This window comes from Durio zibethinus, chromosome 12, assembly GCF_047325235.1.
Source record: "Durio zibethinus cultivar Kanyao isolate XHJ-2024 chromosome 12, ASM4732523v1, whole genome shotgun sequence".
In the NCBI taxonomy this organism is placed as follows: domain Eukaryota; kingdom Viridiplantae; phylum Streptophyta; class Magnoliopsida; order Malvales; family Malvaceae; genus Durio; species Durio zibethinus.
The window spans coordinates 15,179,928-15,189,647 of NC_143173.1; positions in this window are offsets into that span (position 1 = coordinate 15,179,928).

Consider the following 9,720-nt stretch of genomic DNA (forward strand, 5'->3'; position numbering starts at 1 on the left):
TAAATTAACAAAAATATATAATTTTGTCTGATTTGATTTTTTTTTTTTTTCACATCTCATTTTGAAATTCAATCCAAATTTAATATAAACATTTAATATTTAAATTTAATTAAAACTGAATAAAAAATTCGATCTAAATTAAATACAACAGTTTTGAATCGATTTTTTATTTTTTTGAATTTTTTTTCTCTCACCTATCTTGAAGTATAGGCTTTCTTTCCATGGCTGGCTTCAGACTAGAAACTGAAGATTTGATAAAGGATTGAGTCCGACGGGTCGGGTTCTAATAATTCATGAAAGAGATTTTCATATTCTCAAAATTCAATTAGATGCCAAATCTATAAAGCTACTTTTCGTGGCTATAGAAAAGATGTTTTTGTTCAAATCCTTTCATTTGAGGGAATTGGTTGGTCGTACAATAACAAGTATTATAATATATAGTCTTCGATGAAAGAAACAAAACACAATAAAATAATTGAGACAATTAATATTCATGATGCAAGCAATGCTGTATTAGATCTAAAGGTTATTCTTGACCTAGCCACAAGGATGGGACTCCAAAATATTGAAAGAAAAAATGTAGAAACCTGAAAGGACAAGAGCTCAGGAATTACTAGTTGGTAAAAGTTAGGCTTGAACATCAAGTAAAACATGTTTTGTATGGGACAAAAGTTAAGGGAATCTAATCTTGGATTATCTGTTGGTTTAGATTGTTTCATTGTTTATTTATTTATCGATTTATTAATTTAAATATAAAATAAATTTTAATAAAAAATTATATATAAATATGATAAAAATTAAAAAATATATTTTATATTTAACGTGTTAATATAAATTATAATATAATAATTTTTATATTTTATATATATTAAATACAAAATAAACAAATAAGATCTATATCCCTTATGAAAGGTGGTAATGTTGAAACTAACTAAACTGTTATGAAGATGAAAACTTTGTTATTGGTAGTTGGAGACTTGGTGTTGAAGTTAGAGGAGATACCCTTGCTTATTTCATTGCTGATTAAACATTTGGTCTCTTTTTGAATCTCCTTTCCGTTGCTAAAGCAGGACATGTGAAGCGCTAAAAGTATGATTTGCAAAATTAGGTTCTCTTTTCCTTTTTGACTACAGATTTTTTTTTTTAAATAATAGTAATACGTTAATTTTTTATCGTATACAAAATATTTAATTCAATAATTAATACATTAATTTTTTATTTATAAAAATATAATTCAAATTTAAATTTAAATTCGATATAAAAAAATTCATCCTTAAAATCGTCCAACAAAAACTTAAGGATAATTTTAATTGTATTAAAAAGAAAAAAAAAATTTCCACTATGAATTGAAGTCCTTTAATTGAAAGAGCTAACTAAATACTTAAGTTGATAATTGAAGATTCAAAAACTGAAAAAAGAAAATGTAGGATTGAATTCTATGATCTGTGTTAATATTTTATTTTCTTTAAAAGGAAGAATAAAGAACTTAGTACTTGGCAATTTCTTCATGCTTTTAACAGAGCAAAAACTATTTGAAACCATACTTATCTCACATTAGAATTAGATATTAGAATTACATCCTACTATATAACCCTAAATTAGACTGTTTGATTATCAATTTTTCACATGTGTGAATAGAGAAAATTTGCTCACACATGTGGCTTGCAACCAAAGGAAGCCTGAACTACATCAACATTTGTATGCTTACTCTTCCACCCTAAAACCTTAAGCAACCTCCACAAACCCTTGGCCGATCTCCTCCTTTCCTTGCCACCGATGGCATTTTCCGGTCCGACGCGCTCCGGTGGTTGGAACTTCATTGCCTTGTTCTTCCTGGTCTGCCTCAGCTTCATGTCCTTGAGCTCAATCTCCATTGGAAACCTTCCTACTCCAAATGCAAACAAATACCACCTTGACTTGACAGGCGTTGCTAATATTGATACTTTCTTGACAGAAAAATCAAACTTTTCATCCCCCAATTTCTTGCTTCGATCACTCCCATATTTCCCATTGTTCTTTTTGGATCCTTTAGCTGGCAGTGATAAAGACTTGTAGAAACTCTTCCCTAATGACCCTTTTGCTGATGATGAAGGATATGTTCTTGACTTGTTGAATGAATTTGAAATTTTCCATGGAAATTTGCAGCTGCTGATATTCTTCTTCTTGTCATCATTTTCTTGCTTGACTTTCCTGATTTTCGGGCTCTGTGGTTTGTCTTCAATCTTGGGTTGTTGTTGTTCTTTGAAAGACATCAGTTTCCCACAAAAAATGATGTTGCTATCATCTTCAGGAGCTGCAGCAGGAAAATCATCACTGAAGAACTCAAACAAATCTCCACTATTACTCTGGTGATCTTCTTTGGAGAAATCATCATTGTTCCAATATTCATTGGCATCACTGCTTATGACAAGATCACAAAGAGAAAGTGTTTCTTCATCGGCTTCATCTCCAAAACCTTGCCAGGAACCATTGATCTGTTGCATAGCTTCCAGGTTATGATTTAACTTTTGAGCAAAGAACTGATACAGAAGTGAAGAACAAAAAGCAAAGAAGGGTAATTAGATAAATGAAGACTTGGTTTATTGCTGAGGGAAGACAAGTTCAAAGATATATATACATACACAAGGAGCCTGGTTACTGAGATAGGACAGATTTTTTATATATTTAATTGAGATGGCTTCTAGAGGGATAAAAATTTAAAAAATAATAATAATAATCCATATTTACACAATAATTAAAAATAAATCTTAAATGATTCAATTGACAAGTGGTGAGTTGTTGGCTTCTCAGATGATATTTTTAATTAATAATCATAATAAGGATAAATTATTAAATAAAATAATTCTATAATTAAAGATAGGTCTTAAATGGAATACTCAATTGACACATGGTGGGCTACTAGCTCTTTGAGATAATTTTTTATTTAATAACCATAATAAAGATAAAATTATTATAAATATAAAATTATTATTTTATTTAATAATAATAAGAGAAATAAACAATAAGTACAATAATATTAATTCAAAATTTAAAAAATATAACAAAATAAAAATGATGATTATTATTGTTTATTTAATATAATTTTTTTAAAATATTTAAAATATTAATAATAATAAAGGGAAGGTGATAGGATGATAGGTATTCAAGTCATAAGATTTCTAGAAGAGGTGGCTTTTCTAGATGGATATCCTTTCTCTTGGTGTTTCCAACGTTAAATTATTTTCTTTTCTTTTTTTTTTCTTTTTGTTGGTCTTAATTATAAAAGTAAAATGGGTATTCAACTTTACTATATTTAAAAAAAAAAATAGAAAAAAATAAACTTGTGAATGTGAATGGTCTAAATTGGATAGCTGTTTAAACCTTTTTGGAAATTTATAATATAAATTTTTTTCATTTTAAAAAATGGTATTTAAAAAAAAAATTTGCTAAAACAAAATGGTATTTTTTATATTTAATTTTTTAAAATTGGTATTTTTAGTATTTAATTTTTTTAATATTTTGTGCAAAAACAAAAATAAAAAATAATGATATTAAAGAAGCAAAATTCTGGTAAAACTTTTTAATATTATAAAAAAATTTAAAATTTTAGAAATGATCAAATTAATTAACTGTCAAAATTAACGTGATGAGATTTTTTTTATATAATTAAAAATTTTTTAAATAAAAAAGTAAAACATATAATAATTTTTAATTTCATTTATAAAATTAAAAATTTTGCTATCAATATATATATATATATATAAAAAACAAACTCTTTAAAATTTTTATTTCAAATTATAAAATTTTGTGTCAGTTTTTCTTTTTTTTTTTTTAACCTGTTTTGAGGCTGCAATTTTTTGTTGTATTTTTTAACTGATTTTGTGCCTTTGATTTTGAAAGGAGCAATTTTTTTTTTCCACCGGATGTGTGGGGTCCATCTCAAGAACATTTTCTTTCATGCCACTGACTGCCAAAGTCTAAAAATGGGGCCCACAACTTATACGCGTTGAATTTTCTTGTGCCAGATAATAAATAATTAAAAATATTAGTTTTTTGAAATCTTGAAATTGGAAAGAATTTTTTTTTTTTTTACTTTTTAAGAAAAGGTGAAATTTAGTGTATAACCTTATGATTAAGCACACAACAAATTTTTTTAAAAAAAATAATTAGTTTCTTCAATATATTTGGAGGGAAAACCCAATTTTTCGTATTAATTTTTTTTACCATCACAATGTCACACTAAATATCCATAAAAAAATGAATTCCACTTAAATGATAAAAAGAATGTACTCTTTTTTTGTTATCTAAATTCAAATTTTGAATATGTTAGGAGTTTGTGTAAAAATAATTTTTTATGAGTTTAGTAAATTCAAAATAAATAAATATATTTAGACCAATAAAAGAGAAATACAAAATTTTTTTTAAAATATATATATTTTAAATAAATTTGATAATATAAAATATAACATGATAACACGATTTGAATATGATACGAAAATAAGACACAAAAATAATATGACTTAAAATTATAATAATAATTATATATAAATTTAAAAAAATAAAAAAATTTATATTTTATATTTTCATATCGATAAAAATCATAACACAATTTTCATATAAAATATAATATAAATATAAAAAATTTAATATTTTATACGGTACGTATGAATCATTAAATTTAATTTTAAATTAAAATTTTTTTTTTCAAAATTTGTTTTCATATATACAAAAAATTCAAACATATTATAACCCATACGAGAAGTTAGTACAGTCAAGTCAAAGAGAAAACTAAGAATTTGATCAAGAATATAACTGACATAATAATAGTAATTTTAGGTGAAAAAAAACTTCTAAAATACGCTGAGAAACAGTCAATTTCACGGACAATTTTACTTACGATGTGTAAAAACAAATGAATGTTACGTTTAATCTGTTTTCAAAACAATTGGTTTAATCACCCAATAATTCAAACCTAAAACTCGTTCAAATCTTATTTTGTCAACTGCCTAACGTCCAAACTACTTTGAAAATTTTTTCTACTTTGCTTCAAGCGAAAATGCCTTGATTACATGCCCATCTAACTTGAAAACTTTCAATTTCTATTTTATATAACATACTGAAATTATGGATAGCAAAGGTCTGATCGAGGTAAATTTTTTCTTGTCCTGAACCCAATATAATTTTATAAATTTAATATTTAAATTTAATTCGATATAAAATTAATAAGATATTAATTTTTAATATAATATATTATTTAATATTATCTTTAAAAATATATTATTTTTAAATATAAATATTAAATTAAATATATAATACAAGTATGTATACCAAATTGGGTCAAGCGAATTTACATAAAATTCGATCTCAATTTTTCTTCAAAAATATCTTATCCAATCTAAAATTTTTTTTTATTTTTAAAAATTTACGGTTAAGTCAGAACCCACCGAATTTAAGTTGAATTGTCAACCCCAAGTGAAATATATATATATACATTTAATTCCACAAATGGTATTAAAAAAATTAATTTGTATTTAATTTTTTTATTTTTTTAATATATATTAAGGGATATATATTATTTTTTTAATCTTGATTGTGAAATCTAAAATCAATGTTTTTAATAATTTTATATACATATATATATATTTATGTATATAAAAGAAATAAAATGGTCTAACTCAAAAAAAAATTTCTACGAGTTTGTCAAGTTTGTTTACTAATTTCAACCTATCTTTTAAAGCGTTTTCCTTGAGATGGAAGCTAAAATGAAACCTACTGACTTGTAGAGCAACAAAGAATAGACCATTGACTAAGGCTGCATTTGGATCTAGTTGCAGTTTCGCTTCAGCACAATAAGCAACGTTTTTGGCGCAATCGCATCACAATAACGTTTTTGAATAACAACAATAACACGATTGCAAGTAGAAATTCTCATCGAACTTCCAAAATTTCCACCCAAAGCGATTCGGTGAGATTTTTCAATCGCATAGCAACCCCTTTTTCTAAAAATGTCGCTGCTTTTTATTTTTTATTTTTTTATTTTTACCTTAAAAAACTTTATTTTGAATAAAAATAATATTATTTTGATATAAAATGATTATTACCTTTTAGATTATTATCAATTTGTATAAATATATTAGTATTAATTTTTTTAATTTTATTTGATATACTATTATTTTTATTAATTTTTAAGTATTTATTAATAAAATTATTATTTGACATAAAAAGTAATTTTTATAATTTTAATTATTTATTAATTTCATAAAATATTAAATAATTTAAAATTTTTATTATATATAATTTTTAATCTAATATCCTTCATGATCATTTATTTTCTTATTATAATTTATCTTGTTATAACCGTTACGTTTGTATGCATATATTCATTATTGATTTTAATCTCATCGTTAAAATAATTAATCTTATCTTCATCATTTTTTCTTATCTTATTGAAATTAATATTACTATCCATCCAAATGAATTTTGAGAAATTAGACGATACATTACCTATTGCATTTTTAATTTAAAATTTAATTTAATTAGTTTATGTAATTATTTTTAAGATATAATATCCAAAAGTCTAAAATTTAAATATCGATATTTATAATTTTTTTCTCTTTCCTTCAATTAAAGTTTTTTTTTAATTAAAAAGTTTTATTATATTTTTTAGCATTGCTTTTAAATAGAACAACAAATCAAAATTATAGATTTAAATAGGAAATTAATTAAAATTATAAAATGAAAAATAAATAAAAAAAACCAAGAAATAAATGTAAAGTTGCACAATGTTAGTAAGGCATGAAACTCGAACTTGAAACCTAAACATAATAGAATAATATATGATCATCCATGCAAAGTGATAAGGGAAAAAAAAATTTCAAACATATTCAAACTTAAAACTTAGATTAAGTTTTTATATAATTTGATCAATGTGAATCGTAATTAAAAAAATCGTAAAATTATTTGATAATTAATTAATTCTGACATGCACTGAGAATAAGCTATTAATCAAAATAAAAATGACATTTTGATTAGTACGTTAACTTATTAACTCAAAAAGAAAAATTCAAATCTCTTAAAGTCAACATTTTTTTTATAAAAAAATAGAGGTAGATAGATTATTTAATTTCTCGTATCAAAATAAAATATATCGTATCTAATAATTTAAAATAAATGATTATAAATTATGCATTCAAAATGATTTCAACAAATAATCACCAATAAGACTCGATCCAATCACTTATCGATAAAATCAACTTTTATTATTTACATCTCAAAACTTTTAATTTTTTGAATTTATTTATTAATAATGTGATAATATATGATTTCATAATAATTTATAAAATTTATATATTATCAATGCATTAAATATAACAAAAAAGAAAAGCTTTGCCAACGAACGAGTCAATGACCAAAGGTTTTCTTTTCAATTTTCCTTAAATTTCTAGAATTGGAATCATCATCGATGACTGCTAATATGAAGTTATGCTTTGCAAGTCAAAATCTGGAATGAAGAAGAAAGTTCATAGCCTCGTGTTTTACACTTCAAAAATAAAATAATTTTGTTCAAAATTCCTACAGAGTACTGTTGGACTATAGTTTTTGTTAGGCAGGAGTTATTATTTTTATTTTATTTTAATTTTTTCATTAATTATTTTGTACTTTTTCATATATCGTGCTACTAAAAAATATTTATTATATGAAAATTATTGTATCTGTAAAAGTTTTTAAACATTACTTAACATATTTTTTAAGGTATAATAAAAAATAAAAAAATTAAAAATGAAATATATGTTATTTTTTTATTTTTTGTGAAGTTAAAAATTATATTGTCAATGTAAAAAAATTAATTCTTTTTTTATATTATAATCTCATAATTTATAAATTATTGGTTTTTTTTTTGGTGAAAATATACACGAGCTTTGACTTCGTGGACTCGAATTGCTGACAAATTTTTTTTCTCACCTAATCAGAATCTTAACTCTCTAATAATTTAAGTAATAAGATTAAGTGTTCGTCTGGATTTAATCGTATTTTTATGTAATATGATTAAATTTATCACATCATCAATTAAATCAAAAATTAATTTTAATGAGATTAATTTAATATAAATTTTTTATTAAATATTTTTTTCATTTATAGCTAAGATAATTTTTTTCAATCGTGGTTGCAGTAATTTTTTTAATTGTGATTATAATCATTTTTATTATTATTTTTAATTTCATTACAATCAATTTCATTATTTATACAAATGAAGTCTTGATGATGTTAGAATAAAATTATTAAATTCAAGTTTGTAAGATTCAATTTGAATATATTATTTATTAATGTTTTTAAATATATTTTATAAATAAATTTATATTATTTATTCATATAATAATATCTTCAAATCATATGCTTTGAATTCATGGACTTTATTTCGTGATAATTATTTTTTATGTGATTTAATCAGAACTCTAGACCACGTGAAGTTAGAGTAAAAATTTAAATTTGAGTTTGTAAGACTCAATTTGAATATATTATTTATTATTATTTTAAATATATTTTATAATTAAAAATATTAAGTATATTCATTTAATTAATTAATTATAAAATATTATTCGTAATCATTTATTAAGTTTAATAAATAAACATAAATAAATAAAAATTGAATCTATTTATATTAATTTTCACAAACAAATCAAATATAAATAAATTTTATTATATTTAAAATCTATTTATTTAATTAACGAATCTTAAAATATTATTCGTGATCGTATGTTAAACCTAATAAATAAACATAAATTTAAGATATTCACAAAATATTCGTCAAATATTTTTTTCATTTACACCTTTATTTGAAATACTCAATTTGAATATATTATTTATTAATATTTTAAATATATTATTTATTAATATAATAAAATCTTCAAATCAAAGCAAGGAGACTAAAAAATTCAATCCGTGAACAGCTCTACGTGTAATTGGGGTAATTAGGGTAGACCCAAATCTTTATAATTTGGAAATGAAAAATTTTATAGTTGAAGACAAGAATCACACTTCAAGGATTTACACAAGGAGAAAAACCTTGGACAGTTATTTTCATATTCATATTCTTTTTTTTTTTTTTTTTTTTTTTTTCTTTGGAGTCTAAGAGCCATTTCTTCCCATACTCTAATGAGATTAAAAAAAAAAACGGATTTTCAAATTCACATTGCTTATTTCCTAGTAAAACAGACCGGTAAACACTCAAACGGTCATAGGCATAAACTCTTTGATTTTTTTTTTTTTTCAATGTTGAAAAGTCGAAACATTTGGTTTTAGTAAATTAAACTAATTATGATGACTGTTAGATGAGTGGTAGTGAAATCATTTTCAAATATTTAAAGTCTCGAATTTGAACCACAAATGTAATCCAAAGTCAAATTCAAATTAATTGAATGAAAAGCTTGCACATCCAACTACACCAAATATGACATCTAACTTAAATAATAATAATAGTAATAATAATTAGACATTAATTCACGTTGAGATTTGATGTCCGGATCTTAACCCAGACTATTCCAAATCTAAATTTCATATTTAAGCCCAATTTAAATGGGTTTGCATGAATAATTTTACTCGTAAACATTTTTACATTTAATTATATTTTATTGTTAGAAATTTTAAATTGTGATATTATCGAAAAATAGACATGTTTCAGTATTACGATCATGAAGAAGAATCATGAATCTCATATCGATTTTATTTTAAAATTGATTATGG